Consider the following 19,868-nt stretch of genomic DNA (forward strand, 5'->3'; position numbering starts at 1 on the left):
AATCTATTCAAGACTTTTGATACAAATTAGGACAGAAAAAGTGTGTCTAGGAGCTACATTTGAGAAAAAATAAAATAGAAATAATGATAAAATAAAAACTTCATTATAATAACATAGAAAAGAGTTATGTGTCGTTATAAAGGTGTTGAGATAATAACACACTAACCTGTTTTACACAAAGAAAGTGGAGAGAGTAGTTGTAGATGTGATCAGTCTGCAGTCTCTTTCTTGTCTGACAAACTTTACCTTGTGGTAAAGACTTGCAGTATCCTGCCATACTCAGAACTGCTTCCTCCTTGTGGTGAAGCCCTGTAATTATCTACAGTAGTGATGGTAAATTTGATTCTTTTTACTGAATCGAGTGTTAATGAGTCACTCACCAAAGTGAATCAGATTTTTTGAGTCATTTGATTCACTGAGTCAGTTGACCAGAGAGTGCAAAAATTTTAGATTTTCACTCAAACTTAATTTGTTTCCCTTTTCATGTAAATCCCACTGCTAAGATGAATGATTAAAAAAAAAAAAACTATTTTATAGAGAAAAAAGAGCAAAAACATTTCTAAAATTAAGCAACTTCCCATCAAAATTGCTTAATAAACATTTATTTTGTTTATTTGTATTTTATTAGTATTTTCCTTAAGTGTGTCAAATATATATTTTCTCATCTAAATGTCCACTGCGCTGTGAGCCAGGGAGCGGTAATGCGCCTTAACATTGGTGGCCAACCAAGAAGAAGAAGAAGCTGTGAGCCAGGAGGGAGGGGGTGAGTGAGTGATTCGTTCGCTCGCTCTTTGATTCAGCACAGGAGGGAGGGGGTTAGTGAGTCCTGAGTGATTTGTTCGCTCGCTCTCTGATTCAGCACCTAGCTGGATACTGGAATGCCTAGAATTGTACAAGATCAATGGGACCCTAAGAGCCTTCATCAGGAACTCAATGGGGATGTGGCGTACAACACTAGAGGCCAACTCCAAGCCCATAGCACAAGTCACCATCAAGTGCGGGATCTACCAAGGAGATGCTCTGTCCCCACTGCTGTTCTGCATAGGCCTGAACCCCCTCAGTGAGATCATTAACAAGACTGGCTACGGATACCGACTACGGAACGGAGCAGTTGTCAGCCACCTCCTGTACATGGATGACATCAAGCTGTATGCCAAGAGTGAACGAGACATCGATTCACTGAATCACTGATATATATATATATATAGTGTGTGTGTCGTTCTAAAGCAGGGGTCTCAATCGTAAATGAGCTGTGGGCCACTGATGGCACTATCATCTCACTGACATATTTTTTTAGCTTAAACTTTTTTTTAAACTACCTGAAGCCTTTCATTCAACTACCAAATAATCAAATTGGTACTCACTTTCTGGCCAGACACGTGGCAGCGCTTCTGCTATAATTTTGTTTTTATATAACAAAATAAAAATGCAGACGTAAGTGTACACATTAGTTTTTGACTGCTAGTGAAAACTGTTTTCTTTACAAATAATTCTCTCACTGAACTAACACATCCAATCCCTCAAGATGTTTGTGTTCTCTGGTCAAATTGTTTTCATATGAAATTATTTTTTGCTTTTTAAAGAAATTATTTTATTTTGCACATAAGAACAAACAAATCCTCCCTAACATAAAATCGTAACTTCAAGGGCCAAGTTGGATTACATTTCTTCACGTAAATGTATTGACCACAAGTAGGGGTGATGTGGGCCGCGAGTTTGAGAACACTGTTCTAAAGGGTGGAGTTTTAAGGATGATGACTTTAGGACATTTGTGACAGGTGCTCAAGTCTTGATGAAAAAAGGAATATTTAGATCAGTTCCATAAAAGGGTGGAGACCAAAGAAATTGCAGTGAAAAACATCTTGGCAAAGATGCAATCTGTGGATGCAATGTGTGGTGGACAGAGGTGGGTCGAGTATCCAAAAATTGTACTCAAGTAAGAGTAGCATTACTTTAAAATATTATTACTCAAGTAAAAGTGAAAAGTAGTCTTCAAAAAAGTTACTCAAGTAAGAGAAAAAAGGACTTGGTGAAAAGACTACTCAAGTAGCGAGTAAGTTTTTGAAATGTCTGATTTATTTTTTAAATAAATGCTATCAGACAAACAAAACTAAAAAAATATACAAATTTTAGTATTTTCAAAAGGAATATATGTAGAATAGAATCAGAAAGGGGTTTATTGCCAAATGTTGAGCAGGTTTACAACATTAGGAAATTGCTGCGGTGCTTCAGTGCAAACAGCACAAAAACAAAACAAAAGTAATTAGAATAGAATTCAACTTTATTGTCATTGACATGTACAGGTACAGGGCAACGAAATGCAGTTTGCATCCATCCAGAAGTGCTTTAGTGATATAGATATATTACAATATATATTAGCAATAATATAGATATGTGAGTATATTACAGAAATGGGTCTATTATGGTATGTTATAATGTACACAGTATGAAGTATGTTGTGAATATTCTATAACTATTAGTATGTACAGGCTGTAGTGAGTACAAGCTATGTACAGGATATGAACAGGATATAAATATGAAAAACTATACAGAATATGAAATAAATAACTTTACAGAAATCTGAGAAATACAGCTATACAGAAATGGGAACTATGCAAGTTGTAAACAGTTGTAAAAAGATCAACAAAATAAGGCACAACAATTCAAATTTCCACATTTCAGTTTTTCAAAACATAAAGCTTTTTTTCACCAATACCTACAGTAAATAATATAAATGTATAAAAAATGCAAACAATTTCTAGTGACAGGATATGCTGTAAACTTTATATTCATTTTTGCTCCAAATGGCACAGCAGCCTCAGAGAAAACATTAGAATGAGGCAACTTCAACAAATGTACATACAAGGCAGCTCAGTTTACCATAAATTGTATGGGTGTGCATCTATTTCTGCATATTTAGCAAAAATGTGCCAATTCTTCACTCAGTGAAGTGATGGTTAAGCTTCAGTAGCAGTTTGCTCTCTATCTGTGAAGCTGTAACTGTTTAGCAGTGAACAGGAGTCCTGCCTGACTAAGAAGTCCTTCACAAGCTCCAGATGCATGAAGAGCTGCATTGATTGCATTTGATAAGATAAGATAAGATAAGATAACCTTTATTAGTCCCACACGTGGGAAATTTGTTTTGTCACAGCTTCTTGAGATCGACAGCTTCTTGAGAGCTTCTTGATGTGAGGAAAGCCATGCAATAGATCCACACCTCCAGTGAATGGACATGAAAGGTAGCTCTCCAGCTCCCTGCTTCTGGCTTTCCTGACCCCATGGATCCATCATCTTAGTTGGTTAGGCTGCTATTTCCGCTGGCCTCATCCAGCTCTGAGTCTAAGGCTACGTTCACACTGCAGGCAAAAGCGCATCAAATCTGATTTTTCTGACACTATGCGACCCATAGCCGATCATGGTATGACAGTGTGAACGGCACAAATGCGATATTTTCAAATCCGATCTGGGTCACTTTCGTATGTGGTACTGAATCCGATGTATATCCGATGTTTTAGAAAGCGACTGCTGTTTGAACGGTCATGTCGCATTAAATCCGTCCTTTACGTCACTGACACAAGACAGACGCCAATTATCAGCGCCGCAGAAGCGCCCGAGAAGACATCGTGAACGGTTCCTGACCATCCACTGTATTTGTTAGTGAAACGTTAACATTTTATTTGGACTGCATAATCTGCAGATTCTGACAGAAATGTGCAACTATCATTTGAAGCACCGCTCCTCTGAAACAGCAATAAGGATAATTATTAGGTTATCTACATTATTATGTAAATAACAAAATAACTTAAAGCAAAAAAACGTAAAGTCCGAAGTCTTTATTTTAACCCTTTAAAGCCGGTCAGAGCAGGCACACTCTGTTTTGCGTAACTATTTTTAAATCCCGGTAGAACTGGAACCACGTAAGCTAGCGCAATAATTTTTTTTGCATATGAAACCGGAGGAATTGTACTTACATCTTATGCCATCAGCTTTTCCTTCCACATATAGCTTTGCAAAAATTGCATAAAAAGCGCTTACAGCAACAAAAACATAATATTCCACAAACAGGCTTTCTGGAATATTATCAGCTGTTCAGAACACTTCCTACGTAGGAATAGACGTCAGCGCGAACTATCGCATGTCCGCCATTACCTGCCCGAAACCGGAAGTGACCTCATTTTCGCGGAAGTGTAGTTTTTTTTTTTTACTTCAGGGCCTCATAAGCCTATACTGGTGTTTTTAAAAGTTATCTTTGACTTTATGACTTTCTGTATCATTTCTGGGATGCTTAGAACTCAAAATTTTGATGCATATGCTGTTTTTGCAAATTTGCATTACAATATTTATTTTTGTTTTTCCTGCAGTATATAAAATTTGGTGTATTTCAAAAATAAAGCTATGAAGACACTCAAACTAAATTTCCTGCAACTAAATTGTGCAACTTTTTTGTATTTACAGTTTTGAGGGATAAGCCTCTTAAATTTCTTTAACTAGAAATATATGTTAAAAAAATAAAAACGATTTTCAATTTTTTTTGTAGTTTATTGCACTTTTTGTAGTTACTATGCAATTAATGCATACATATTATTAAAATTTGGGTTATAATGGTTATATTGATGTATAGCAACTTGAAATGCTCCCAAAAATGGCACTACAGCATGTAAAAATATAATATAAGATCTGGCGGACTTTGTTCTATGGTAGGTCTTAAAGGGTTATGGGCCATCAGTCAAACAATATTGTTTGCTCTCGGTCTAAACAGAGCGCGTTGTGTGTGACATCTTCTTTTGCGCATGCGGGCCGCTTTGAGCATTCACACTAGAGAGTGTTTGCTGTCGCATTTGATTTGTAGTGTGAACAAGCAGACAAAAAAATCGGATTTGATCAAAAAATCGGAATTGAGCATTAAGACCTGCAGTGTCAATGTAGCCTAAGTCTTGTCTGATGAAGTTGAGACCTGTGGAAAGATGTATGGTTTTCAAAAGAATTAGGTCTGGTCATTATAGTGCCGTATACACTGCCAAGCTGCGGATGTTTGGCAAGAAGATTTGATGACACTGGAGATGTTTTTTACTAACTCTTGTAGAAAAACAAAATCTTGTCATTCATATCCTGCACAAACAGTTTGCAATGAATTCCAGATTAAGTTTAAAATAAGAACGCGTGCAAGGCTAAGCAGTGATAGCCAATATATCCTACTGTTTGGCTGTTACTCTGGGAAAAGATGAGAAAGACAGTGATGGAAGCCGTGACTGGAGCTGCGATGTAGCCTATTTAATATTTATATTGTACGAACGTGATAATTATGCATATTGTAATAACGTGATATTATATTGTGCAAACGTGAAAGGTATATTGTACTAACATGATAGTATATTGTACAAACATGAAAAGTATATTGTTAGAACAATATACTTTTCACTTTTCTATTTTTCTTTTGCCTGGGTGGCAGCTCTACGCTTCCGTATCCGAGTCTTTTTTCAGTGTGGCCTCACAAAATTATCACGACTGCAACAACCATGAAAAGAGCTGGATGGACACTGCTACTCAATTGCAGCTGCCTGGCCAATGTTTTTCATAAGTAATTTAGCAAAGTTCATGGTGGTGGTGCGTGTGTCTGTGTGAGTGAAAGACAGAGAGAGGGAGAGCGAGAGACAGATTTTGTATGATAAGCTTCATGTTATGGACACACAGTTTGAACACTCAAGTTGCATCAGAGCATCGGGCCGTATATTGTGAGACCCTGCATCGTCACCTATGAACTTCTAACCCCTGCGATTCAATTGTACAGTTTGAGCAGGAGCTGAATAATGCGACTGGAAAAAAAAAATCGCACAGTATTTGTCCAGCTTAATGCAGACTGTTTAAACTAAACAAGCTGCTGTTTCACATAATAAACCCTGTTACCCTCAGTATTGCCTTCTGTTTTAACAGTTAAAGCAGTAGAGATGAGCTGTTTGCATGTGCGTGGAGCTCTAGCGTCATTAACCAGGCTAGCTGTTAGCTTATAGCTCACGCTAGCTAACCAGCGAGCAGTTAAAAGGACAGCGAAGCTGCACAAAGCATCCACAAACTTACTACAACGTAGCACCGAAAATATGACTCGCAGCTCGAGCTCGACAGCTTGTCCCAAGGGCGTAGATTTGGTTTTGCCGTTGGTGGGGACGGATGATTCAGCCACCGAACCCTGCCCTGTTTCTTTTTTTTCCTTTTTGTCTTTGCTTCTTCATAAAAAAAAAAAGAAGTAAATATACTTGCCTACTTATGCTATTCTACCTGCTTTTAAACCATTTAAAATCACAATTCATAGTTTTATATGTTAATTATATAATGTTAAATTACTATTAAACAAATGACTGACTAAGTATTTTAGGCTTTAGTTTACTTCAGCCATATTCCATATAAATCAGGTATCATATAAAAATAAAAACAGCTTCAAATACAGTCATGACAATAAAAGAATATGACTTTAAGGACTTAACAACATTAGTTCAGTTATAGTGCACCAACATCTGTTATATTTTGGCACTAAGGGAACACTGAATGACCTGGTGGGTTTTGTCCATAAAACTACTCATCTAAGATGACCACAAAGTAAAAGATCTCTCAGCAAAATTATGCAACATTTTAGGCACTATTGCCCCGAGCTGGGATTTTGTTTATTCTAAACATGAACTACTGTTACAGCAACAGACATGAACTACTGGTGTCCCACACAGCAACTCAATATCCACTATGTGAAGGAGCCAAACACATGCTTTTTTCTCTCGTTAATCTACAGCACCAAATCATCAGTCAGTGACCTGTGAGCTCGCCTCTTCTCCCGTCTGAGCTACAACATGGCAGAGCTGCCTCTGTCACCTGATAAATACCAGTGAGACATTCCACATACATGCAGTCACACATGTGCTTCAAATACAGTCATGAACCAACAAGTCATCCTCCAATTTCACCTGTGATCTTGTGTCACCATTACTCTCTGAGCTTTGTGTTGGTTCTTCTGTCACCTGACAAATAGGACATACATGACAATAAGAATAAAATGTGGAGCCGCTTCAGTGTTTCTGTCAAATTGGGCAGATCTTGACTCATCAGTAATGTTTGTAGCGTGAGTGCATTTTAAAACTGTGCAAACTGCACTACAAGGTGGAATATTTGCAAAATCTGACTACCTCATGATATTTTGTCTCAAAAATTAACCCTATGAATATGTCAGTGCCATTAGGATGAAATTATTGTGTCACCAACATTTAACCTTAGACATATAATTTTAACAGCCTCTGTAAACTAATATCCTGGCCTGCTCGAGGCTGCTGTTTTCTCTGACAGTTTCAATCAAAATTAGAAATGCTGCTCTGAGACTGAGAGAACTAATAGTGCCGCCTGTTGTGCAGTTAGTTTCCAAAACACGTTATTCATGGTTACATACTTAGACTGATGTGGGCCAAAGCCTAGCATAGCCTGTAACGTTATTATGACGGACACATTTCACGAGTGAACTTGGCTTTAAGTGACTGACAGGTTTCTTTGAAAAACACTTTCTTATATCCAGGTTCTTCCTCTTTGCTGCCGTCCTCCTCTCTTCCTTGCAGGGCCTCGCAGCGCATGTTTGCCGCTGCTAAAACTAAACAGAGCTCACTGAAAGGCTCAGCCAATCACATTGGCCATATTTGTCACATGATGTAGGACTCCAGTAGAGGACGTAATTTAACTCTTTCTCCACCGCTGGGTGCTATAAGGATTGTTTTTCTTTAGTCGAAGAGATCAAATTATTGGTGGGGACAATTCAATAACCGCTGGATATTGGTGGGGACGTGTCCCTTCCGTCCATGCCAAATCTACGCCCTTGGCTCGTCCCTTTAACAGCTTGAGCTGCAAGTCTACTGTAACATGAGACTGACATCCAGCTAACCACAGCTAAAAAGATATTTAGAGAAAACTTACCGTTTCCTCAGGTTACACGTTTTTTCACGCGGAAAAGTTGGTTTGTTTTGGCTCTCACTGAAGACACTGACACTGAAGACATAGCTGTTCTTTTGTACTGCTTTTATGCAAAACATTCTTTGTATATGAGGCCAAGGGTGTTCATCCTCTTCAGCTCTAGCGTAGACAATAGGCTCTGTCATGTTTTCATGTGTTTCTTCTTTACATGTGTCCACTACTTTGAAAGGCTTGGGCGGCTCTGCCCGCCAGTTTCAAACTGGTCATGTGACTGCATGGCCACATCTGATTGGTAAAAACGTTATCAGAAACTTCACTGGCAGCATGATATCTAATGTGTTAAACTAATTATTTTTTAAAAAGTAATGAGTCGAATTTTGCAAATGTAGCGGAGTAAAAGTACCGTTTCTTCTTCAAAAATGTACTCAAGTAACAGTAAAAAGTAACATACAAAAAAGGTACTTTAAAAGTACATTTTTTTCAAAAAGTTACTCAAGTAAATGTAACGGAGTAAATGTAACTCGTTACTACCCACCTCTGGTGGTGGACTATTCAAATGAGAACCAAATGTGCAAATATGGAAACTAAGAGTAAGCCCAAAGGAAAACAATAACAAAATTATATTTATTTTTTAAAAAGTATTGATTGTTTGCTCCATACCAATGCAGTAGAGTGGACAAACGTCACATAAGTACAAAAGAGGGGTTAGTGTTGTCTTGTATTATGATACTTGAACTGAAAAACTGCTCTTCAGTTAAACTTTCATTGTGATGCTGGTCTTAGGTAACCAAAAATTAAGTAACATAAAAAGGAAAAAAAGGATGATTTTTTTTTTGCAAAATGAAAAAAAAAAAGAACCCAACCTCAAAATGACATGTATTGAAATTCCACAAAGGACTGTCTACTTGAGGCAGATTAAAATACTTTTTAAGTTAATGAATGAAAAAATTACCTACATGCAAATACTCTTGCTTGATAAATTCAAAAACATGTAAATTCAGTGTGCATTATCAGTAAAATGAAAACAAAACAATAACAACAGGCAGATGAGTCAAAAAAACTTGCATGATGTAACTATCAAGCTACTGTATATATGGCGCTGTGTTAAAATGCTAATTCTAGCTAACACAGTTAGCATGCAGCATATGAGTGTGGCAATGTGCTAATAAAACATGTAACAAAGTAAAGGAAAACATAAATTGCTTAATTAAAGCCACTACATGCTGCCAGAACAACAACAACTGGATATCCTCATTCATACTTAGGAATCTGTCATATATTTTTTGTTTGTCTGTTATTAAATGCTTCTTTCAAGACTTAATCTTCTTTTTCACTTATATGGTTCATAAGGGGTTTGTCCTATTCAGAAAAATACATTTAATTTATTAATTAATTTATTTTAAACAAAATAGTAGTTAGGTCTCTGCTCTTTTTATTTATTTATTTATTTTTGTTGTTTTTTTGGAAAATGACAACCACTGTTATAAACGTAATGTTATGTGATACTTTTGCATGAAGACACATTATAATGTTTGCTGTTAGCTCATGTTACTCAGTAGGGTTCAGCAGGCATATTATGTTTAATGTTTATTTTTCTCTCAAGTGAAACACTGCAAATGTCACAGAGAAGTGTTGCTTGGAATTCTTCTTTTAATTCCTTTTGTTTTCATAGATCCAAATTAACAATAAGCTGTTCGTAATATTCCAAAAAAATTCAACAAAAACCCATGACTGTAGAGCAGCTAAAATCCAAACAAGAATTGGACATAAATCCCCTCAAACTATAGCAACTGGTCTCTTCATTTCTTACAAGATTATGAACTATTGTTGAATGAAAAGAATGAAGTGACTGGATTAATACTTGGGCAGGACCCTGTTTCCATCAAATTGTAATAGACATGGAACCTCTTTGACATAATTTCTTTTAACCTCTGTCCACTGTTGTCACTGTGTTGAGATCATCACTCTTGCTGTGATCTTTCCTAGAATTTAACCAAGACATCTTGACATCAAAACCTTACCAATTCTCTATAAAAACTCTTTTGTAGTGTTGTATGATGTGTTTGAGTTAATTGCATCAATGTACAGTAATATTGTATGTCTAAAATCTAGGATGAAATTGTGTTCATTTTCAATTACTCCGTAAAAACGTGGTGAAATTAACATGGTTACAATCTGTATAATACACAACATACACAACAAAAAAAGGCTAGACATGTGTAGCTTATAAACCTTTGTGTAACGTTTGTTCCTAATTAGCCTAACAATGTCCTGAGAAAGTGATTTACTAATAACTCCTTACAAAGCAAATTTGTTCCTTAATGACACTTTAGAGGTTTAAGTCTTTTTTGGTTTTATGCCATTATTTATAACATTGTGTGACTATATGACTGTAACATAAGTTAAAGGGCAAAAATGTCTGGTGTTTTTTAAGGGGAAAATGTAGATTTTTAGGGATTGTGCAGCAGCCCTATATAGTTGATAAAAAGAGTTTTTTTCTCATGAGAGTAATCAGTGTTGCCATCCATCACTCTTGTCCTGGTTGTGATTTCAGTAGAAGTCAAGAAATAGCCAACTCCAATCAAGAAACAACTTAATGATACTTCACTAACCTTGAGTAGATTTTCATTGTATTAGAACTAATTTTCTTGTTGCAGTGCATTCATTTTCTACAATTAACAATTCAAAACATAGAAAAGGACTTACATTTAGTATATTTACCTTACTTTGGGGGCTTAATAGATTCATTTTAAGTAATTTTATCTAAAATTGAGCTTTTTAAATGTTGTTTAACCCTCTTGAATTCTCAAATGTAATCATTTTTTTTCTGGATTAAAAAGTCTTATTTCAAGATTTCTTATTACGTGAAATCAGATTGCTGCATAGGACAGATAATTCTTAGGTAGGTTGCATAGTTTTTCTATGGTGAGTGTAAAGCCTACCTTTGACATTATAATGGAGACTTTACCAGGGTGCAGTATTTGCATTGAAAGCTGAAATTATTAATTACCTCTAGTGAGAGTTTTCATTTTGAACTTAGAGACTGAAGAGAGATATAATGACTGACATGTCAGTGTCAGGGTATTGGTAACACATGTGCTGTGATGGAACTTCAAGTCAAATTTCTGTTGAAATGAATGTTGACAGAGAAGGTGTGGATGTGTCAGCACACAAACAGTCAATATTAGACAGGATTAGTTATATATATATATATATATATATATGCTTCCATGTTAAATTTGTAGCTGTAAATGAAAACACTGCAACCAGTCATGTGTACTGAAAGGACATTTTCTATTGTGGCAACACCATCAACTTGTATAAAGACATGAAATTATGAAAAAGGGGGAAGAGGGGAGGAAGGAAATCTGTCAGACAGACACAAATGGCCAAGACAGAGCTCAGAGAGGGACTCAAGTCTCTCAGTTCTTTCAGAGATGAGAATATTAAATATATAGCTCACGTAGGGATGAACGTAATTTCTCAGTCTTGACCCATGTTCGGTTCTTCAGTATTACTCAATGTTAGTGTTATTGTTGCTACTTTAGCAGACTGACAACCTAAAAACTATATTCAGGTCTTCAAATAATATATTCAGCCCACTGAATTCTGTTAAATAAATGAATTCATTATTTTATTGGAGATGAAAATATATATACCTCAAACATGAACATGAACAGAAACGGTTCCAAAGTGCTACAAAGACACATTTATATTACAGGTATTCAAAAAAGACAGTTTCAAAACGCAAGATAGCTGACATGTGTGTTTTATTGTGTTAACTAATTAACCTGGAAAGTCAAAATCAAAATGATTTAGGTGTCATTAAATTGTGTTCAGATTTGGCAAAGTGACACATCGATCTCCTACATAAGGTGCCTTTATAAGTTGAAAGTATCAGTATTTGTACTGGTATTGGTATCAGCAATACTATTCCTGTATTAATTGGTCCTGGATAAATGGCTGTATCACACACAACTAGTCTTAATCACACACAAACACACTCATTACCTTTTTTGCTTATTGTGGCACAGTGGTATGTTATGATTTGCCCTTTCTTTCAGGTAAAGGGGAAACTGGATGATTTAGTAGTACAATAATACTAACCGCTCAGTATTTCACTTCAGAACACATTTTGATCATTGTTTTAATTTGATTTGATTGGCTCTGTATTTTGAAATGATGCTGTTAGAAGTCAAAATGGATCTGTCCACCTTCTGTTCTCCAATCTTAAAAGGACTTTGGAGGGCAGTGACCATCTCTACTCAAAAAACAAAAAAACTGAAACTGTCATGAAATTAATATCATTAGTATCCTTATTTTCTTATTATATTGTTTTATGTACTTTAATAATGAAGGCTTGTAGAGCAAGGCCACGTTTGACTCACAAACTAAGTGCTCAGCCAGACTGAAAAACAGTAAGTTTTAGTGCACAGGCATATTAATAGATAAGACACAGAAAAGAGGAGCTTTGCCATATAAGCAATGTTTGAAACTGTGTGATTTGTAGAGTACCAAAATAAAACCTATATGAGGCACAGTTTATAATTCTAATGTTAGAAATCCTGCAACAGGCGTTTGGGCTGTACAGGGGTCTCTCTCTTCCGGAAGATGATTGAATAAAAAGAAATATAAATGTTTTAACACACTATTAGTCGGTTTTCTCTGTTCTGTTCATGGGGACAAAAGAATCAGGGTTTAATAAAACCAACCAAACAAGATATATAGATATCTATCTATATAGATATCTATATCTCAGTTAAATCAGCTGATGAATTGGGTACAGTGATTTGTAAAACATGAGTTTTTCATACAGCTTATTGTTGCTCTGTCACACCATCCTTGTGTTGGACAATATTTTAGTACTGTATATGTGCTTTTCTGGCAAAACTTCATTATCTGTCATGTTAGAGAGCAGTAAAACATTTAAGACTTGAGCATGCATCAAGACATTTAAGACTCCCTTTTTTTTCCTCACATAAAAATTTACATTGCTGTTTAAAAAAAAAAAATCAAAATAAAGAATTACTTTTGAGACCACTGCTGCAGCATTTCATACATGTACAAGAGAATAAAAATGATCAGCGTGTTTGTAAGGAAAACAACATGAGGGATCTAATGACAATTGACCTTTTAGTACATGGTGTCATGCACTGTAACTGTGTTCACCACTAGATGTCATGTTTGTGCTTATATTCAATCAGCAGTCTAATTCTACAACTCACTGGTGACGATAATGATAACTTGGCTGTTTCCTTTTCCTGGTTACCACAGTATATTAAATATGTTACTATATGAGTAGTTTTAAACACAACATGTTCAAATAGTGCAAGGTATAATGTAAATATTGGCAGATTTCAAACATAGCGACAACAGATCAACAGATATTGACATCCAAAGGCTGAGGATAGAAAGTGAGTCGAAATCTTAATTTTAGACCTGTTACAGCTAGACTTAAAGTCTAGCTAAAGAGCAAACTTAATGGGTGTGATACTGTATTGTTGATCACTAATACTCACTCTCTTATATGGTTCAACCCCCCCTCAGGTGTCCCATTTGCCTCTCTTCTGTCCAGTCCACAAAGGCTTTTGAATTTCTGCAGTTCTAAGTTACGTTCTTTGACGTAAATACATTTACATTGCTCCAAATGCACATGCAATGCTCATAAAAACTGCAGGTGGCAGAAGTTAACCATAAGTAAAGCACAGTTGCTGTTGTGCTGTTCAGCTATATTTGATGGACCAAGAATGTATCATACTTGGTTTGCAGCTCTTTTACACCACTGTTGTACTTTGACAACCTGTAGGTATAGTGAAGGCCTGGTGAGGTATTATTTATTTTTTCCTGTAAAATCCTGACTTGCCAACCACTTTTTCTAGTGAATATACTTTTAAATACAATCACAATGTAAATTCGATATAAACGACATTGAAAATACACTTAGTTACAGCTGTGTATAATGTATTACCTAATATTCTCATCACACTACAGGACACCAACAGAATCCCCCAAGTAACCTAGAAGATACAGGGAGTGCAGAATTATTAGGCAAATTAGTATTTTGTCCACATCATCGTCTTCATGCATGCCTGAAAGACGACCACCACTGAACAAGACACACAAGCTGAAACGTCAAGACTGGGCCAAGAAATATCTCAAGACTGATTTTTCTAAGGTTTTATGGACTGATGAAATGAGAGTGAGTCTTGATGGGCCAGATGGATGGGCCCGTGGCTGGATTGGTAAAGGGCAGAGAGCTCCAGTGCGACTCAGACACCAGCAAGGTGGAGGTGGAGTACTGGTTTGGGCTGGTATCATCAAAGCTGAGCTTGTGGGGCCTTTTCGGGTTGAGGATGGAGTCAAGCTCAACTCCCAGTCCTACTGCCAGCTTCTGGAAGACACCTTCTTCAAGCAGTGGTACAGGAAGAAGTCTGCATCCTTCAAGAAAAACATGATTTTCATGCAGGACAATGCTCCATCACACGCGTCCAAGTACTCCACAGCGTGGCTGGCAAGAAAGGGTATAAAAGAAGAAAAACTAATGACATGGCCACCTTGTTCACCTGATCTGAACCCCATTGAGAACCTGTGGTCCATCATCAAATGTGAGATTTACAAGGAGGGAAAACAGTACACCTCTCTGAACAGTGTCTGGGACGCTGTGGTTGGTGCTGCACGCAATGTTGATGGTGAACAGATCAAAACACTGACAGAATCCATGAATGGCAGGCTTTTGAGTGTCCTTGCAAAGAAAGGTGGCTATATTGGTCACTGATTTGTTTTTGTTTTGTTTTTGAATGTCAGAAATGTATATTTGTGAATGTGGAGATGTTATATTGGTTTCACTGGTAAAAATAAATAATTGAAATGGGTATATATTTGTTTTTTGTTAAGTTGCCTAATAATTATGCACAGTAATAGTCACCTGCACACACAGATATCCCCCTAAAATAGCTAAAACTAAAAACAAACTAAAAACTACTTCCAAAAACATTCAGCTTTGATATTAATGAGTTTTTTGGGTTCATTGAGAACATGGTTGTTGTTCAATAATAAAATTATTCCTCAAAAATACAACTTGCCTAATAATTCTGCACTCCCTGTAATATAATAGGGTCAGTATCCATGGTTACATTTACAAGTGCACAATCTCCTTTAAAATGCCCTGCCAAGTTAGCTCTGTAGCTGGCATGGAGTTTAGCTGCAAACAAATGTCCTTGCATGATTCACCTGTGTGCTTCATCCCCCACAAAGTAGTAGCACACCTTTTTTGGCTGTGAGTTGACAGCCATCATCTCAGAATTCCTCAGTTTTAATAAGGACACATATTGATTCAAGATCACACACCGAAAGAGGATTTTAAAGGTTGTAGTTAAGGGCAGGGTTCAGCAGTCTTTGTGAGAACATGCACATGGAAAAAAGAGAGAGAGAGAGAACAACAAAAAAAATAAAACAAAACAGGAAAGACCAGAAAATGCACGAATGGGTATTTGTAATATAGTCACTCGTGTTATTACATTTGGCAAACTAGAACACTGTGTTCTAACTTTGACATTTACAGTTTAAACTCTGATGAAAGGCATTTTTTTAAAGAGCTGCCAAAATATTTCAATAATGACTATATATTCTACTTGCAGCAATGAAAATTAATGGTTCGAAATTAATCAGCTTGATGAGGGAGTTTCTACTATCAAAGGAACACATCTAAAAATGTCTGAGAGGCAGACATGCAGCAGTACATTTTGGGAGTGAAAACTACTGTAAAAAACAAAACAAAAGCTGATAAGGACTGTGTTAGGGCTTGTTGAGCATGCAGGTTTCATCCAGAGAAGAACTGGTTTATACATTTTTTAAAACTACAGTTACATTATTTCCTGTGTTGCTTTGTTGAAAGACCTTAAATGGATTCACCCCTTTTTACCTCTTACCTCTGTGCTTACTTCTTCTACAAGAATTACATATTTTTGATCTGTTGAATGACGTCAAAAGGTTTAAGTAATGAGAAGCACTGACTCAGAATGATAACACATTGAAACATACTTTGAATGAAACAGCATTTCATGCTGCAGCTGAAATGCGGAAATGAGTAGGTGTACCAAAGCAAGACAAAAACAAAAGAAACCATGCCCAAACTGGAAAGACTCGGAAAATTACACAGTAGGTATTTGCAATTATCACATTTGGACATGGACATGACTATGCTCTCAAAACAACTATGACTATGCTCTCAAAACACTTCATTAAAGTTGGAGTGAGTGCGATGGGGTAATAGTCATTCAAACCAGTTATCTTTGGGAGGGGCACTATGGTGGTGGACCTGAAGCATGTGGGTACAGCTGACTGGGTGAGGGACAAATTAAAAACGTCTGTAAACACCTCAACCAGCTCTGTAGCACATAACCTCAATCCCTCTTTTCAGGGATTAGTCCTCCTCAGTACCTTGACAACCTGTAGGCATAGTGAAAGCCTGGTGAGGTAGTATTTCTAACTCACCAGAGAGAGAACAACAAAAAAAACCCCAAACAAACAGCAAAGACCAGAAAAATGCACGGATGGGCATTTGTACTATAGTTACTCATCTTATTACATTTGACAAACTAGAACACTGTGTTCTAGCTGTGTTTCTGAGACCAACACTAGCACTGTCAGCAGATGAAGATCAGGGTGGAACATCACAGCAACAGGCTTTGCATTTTAATTTTTTTAAGAGTTGCTAATACACTGAAAAGAAGAACCTAAACATTTAAATGATCTCTTACTGTAGTCAAAATATGACACCAAAATGATCACTAGTGATACAAGTTAAGTTGCAAGTCAGTTAACTAATTTAAAAAGTTCTCTCCTCTGAGGTGTTGCTGTAAGCACGCACACTCAAACACAAAAGAAAACCATGCTAAGCCCTTGGGCATCTTGCTTTCATACAGAACTTTCTACATAACATTCTACTACACCACTAGCATGTCACCAGTGTTGGTCAAGTTACTTGAAAAAAGTAATCAGTAACTAATTAGTGATTACTACCCCAAAAAAGTAATCCCGTTACTTTACTGATTACTTATTTTCAAAAGTAATTAATTACTTAGTTACTTAGTTACTTTCTAAAAACACGATTTACAACCTGAATAGGTAATAAAGCGATAGAGCTTTCAGCCCAATTCTACTTTTTCTGCATAATCCATTATACAAAATGTAATCAAATGGAAAAGTCTCTTTTTTTTAACTTGTTTTATCAGTTTTAATCTTTTAACTTTATGCATCAAGTAAAAATTAAATTATATGCACCATTCTCTGACTTGAAGAAATTAGTTTAACATTGAAACCTATTTTCTGCACATTCCAGCACATAAAATAAAATATTTTTTGTGTTTACACTCAGTCTTTCAAATAGATGCAAGTAAAACACAGCAGAAAATACATAAGGTCAAAGACTAGCGGTCCTTTTGCTCTATTTTCACCTGTAAAGCAGGAATAGGGTAGGCAGAGGTGTGCCCTGGTCTAGGTGTGCCGCAGCAGTCAGTGGAAGAATCCGCGAGTTTCTCTGTGAATTACCCATTACGTCGTTGCGCACTTGGTGCTTGTTTAGGGGGTTTTTTTTTGCTGTAAAAATAAGTTTTCTTCCCACGCACAACGGACACTAATGTTTTTGTCACTTTTTATGGAATCAAACTCAAAGTAATGTCAATACTTCCACGCTTTAAACGCTGCACACTCATACTCTCTCCCGCACTCGATATATTATCCATTGTTGATCTGCACACAGCTGTTGTCACAAACGTCGCACTCGCTTACGTCACTGTCATGAGACATTCTCACAAAAAAATCACGGTTTTAGTAACGCAGTAACGCAGCGTTCCTACGGGAAAGTAACGGTAATCTAATTACCGTTTTTGCGATAGTAATCCCTTACTTTACTCGTTACTTTAAAAAAGTAATCAGATTACAGTAACATGTTACAAGTAACGCGTTACTGCCCATCTCTGCATGTCACTGTGACTGTGATGTGATACTACACTATCATGCTTTATGCTATCAAGCTAGAACAGTGTAGGTATAAAACAATATCTTTAGTGATTGTCACGGTCGGACGGCTCTTTCCGGACGACCCTGCTTGTGTTTATGACACGTATGTGAGAATGCTGTTTGTAGATTACAGCTCAGCATTCAATACCATCGTTCCCTCGAAGCTGGACAGGATACTGCAGGATCTAGGACTGAGCAGCTCCCTTTGCAGCTGGATCCTTAGCTTCCTGTCTGACAGACGCCAAGTGGTCAGACTGGGCAGCATCACCTCATCCCCCATCACACTGAACACTGGTGCTCCACAGGGGTGTGTACTGAGCCCTCTCCTATACTCACTCTACACCTACGACTGCACAGCCACTAACAACTCCAAAATCATTGTGAAGTTTGCGGACGACACTACAGTGGTGGGTCTTATCACCAATGGTGATGAGACGGCTTACAGGGAGGAGGTCAGCGCCCTGACCCACTGGTGTCAAGACAACCATCTCACCCTCAACGTCGCAAAGACAAAGGAGTTGATAGTGGACTTCCGGAGGTGCAGAGAAGTACACACCCCCATCACCATCAACGGCGCTGCTGTGGAGAGAGTGAGCAGCTTCCGCTTCCTTGGTGTACATCTGGCTGAGGATCTTACGTGGTCAGTACACACAAACAAAACAGTGAAGAAGGCGCAGCAGCGCCTCTTCTTTCTCAGGAGACTGAAAAGATTCGGCATGAGCCCCCGCATCCTCAGGACCTTCTATCACTGTGCCATTGAGAGCATCCTCACTGGATGCATCACCACCTGGTATGGCAACAGCACCGCCTACAACTGCAAAGCTCTCCAGCGAGTAGTGCGGTGCTCTGAACGGATAATTGGAGGTGAGCTTCCCTCCCTCCAAGACATCTACAGGAAGCGCTGCCTGAGGAAAGCGGGGAGGATCATCAAAGACTCCAGTCACCCCAGCCATAGACTGTTCAGACTACTTCCATCAGGAAGGAGGTTCTGCAGCATCCGGTCCCATACCAGCAGACTGAGAGACAGCTTTTTCCATCAGGCCATCAGACTGCTGAACACGTCATAGACACCTCACTTTCACTACTGGAACTTCAACATTATGCACTCCATACTGTACAGTAATGCCACTGTTTTGCACATGTCTCAACTCTGTATATTTTTATAATTTTTATTTATTGTTTACTCTATTTAATTTGTAAAATATGTGTACACACACACACACACACACACACACACACACACACACACACACACACACACACACACACGTAGAAAAATATTTAGTATACACATCCAGAAATGCATATACTATTATATATTGTACATATATTTATTAGTTTCAGATGTAGCCATTCTTGTATTTTGCTTGTTTACATTATTGTATTTTGCACAACTCTGTTGCTTGTGAAGCTCGCACACAAGAATTTCACTCACATGTGCTGTACCAATGTACCTGCACATGTGATGTGACAATAAAAGTGATTTGATTTGATTTGATTTTATGTTTTCTGTGTGTGTGTTTGCTTCTCCCTCCCTGGTCCTCAGGGCTGTTTACGGAAGTGCGCGCTGTGGGAGAGGCGTGTCCTGGCGACTGTCGTCAATGGGAGTCCCTCATCGCTCTTGCCGGCCCACCTGCACCTGACCAGCGGTTGGTAATCATCCCTCCAGGCTAGAAAGGGGTATCTAACCTGGACTCGCGGCAACAGTTGACGTGGGATTATTACTCCGAACTGGTATAGTCTGTGCGAGCAGTGTGAGCGTGTTATTCGGCTAGCGTGTAGCTAACGCTGGATTTTCCTTCTTCCTCCAGGAGGGGCGAACAGAGAAGCGAGTTGGGGAGCACACACACTAAGGGAGTTACAACACGGAATGCACTGGGAGCAAGGGACGAGCACGATTGGAAAATTGC

The sequence above is a fragment of the Maylandia zebra genome, linkage group LG22 (assembly GCF_041146795.1).
Source record: "Maylandia zebra isolate NMK-2024a linkage group LG22, Mzebra_GT3a, whole genome shotgun sequence".
In the NCBI taxonomy this organism is placed as follows: Eukaryota; Metazoa; Chordata; class Actinopteri; order Cichliformes; family Cichlidae; genus Maylandia; species Maylandia zebra.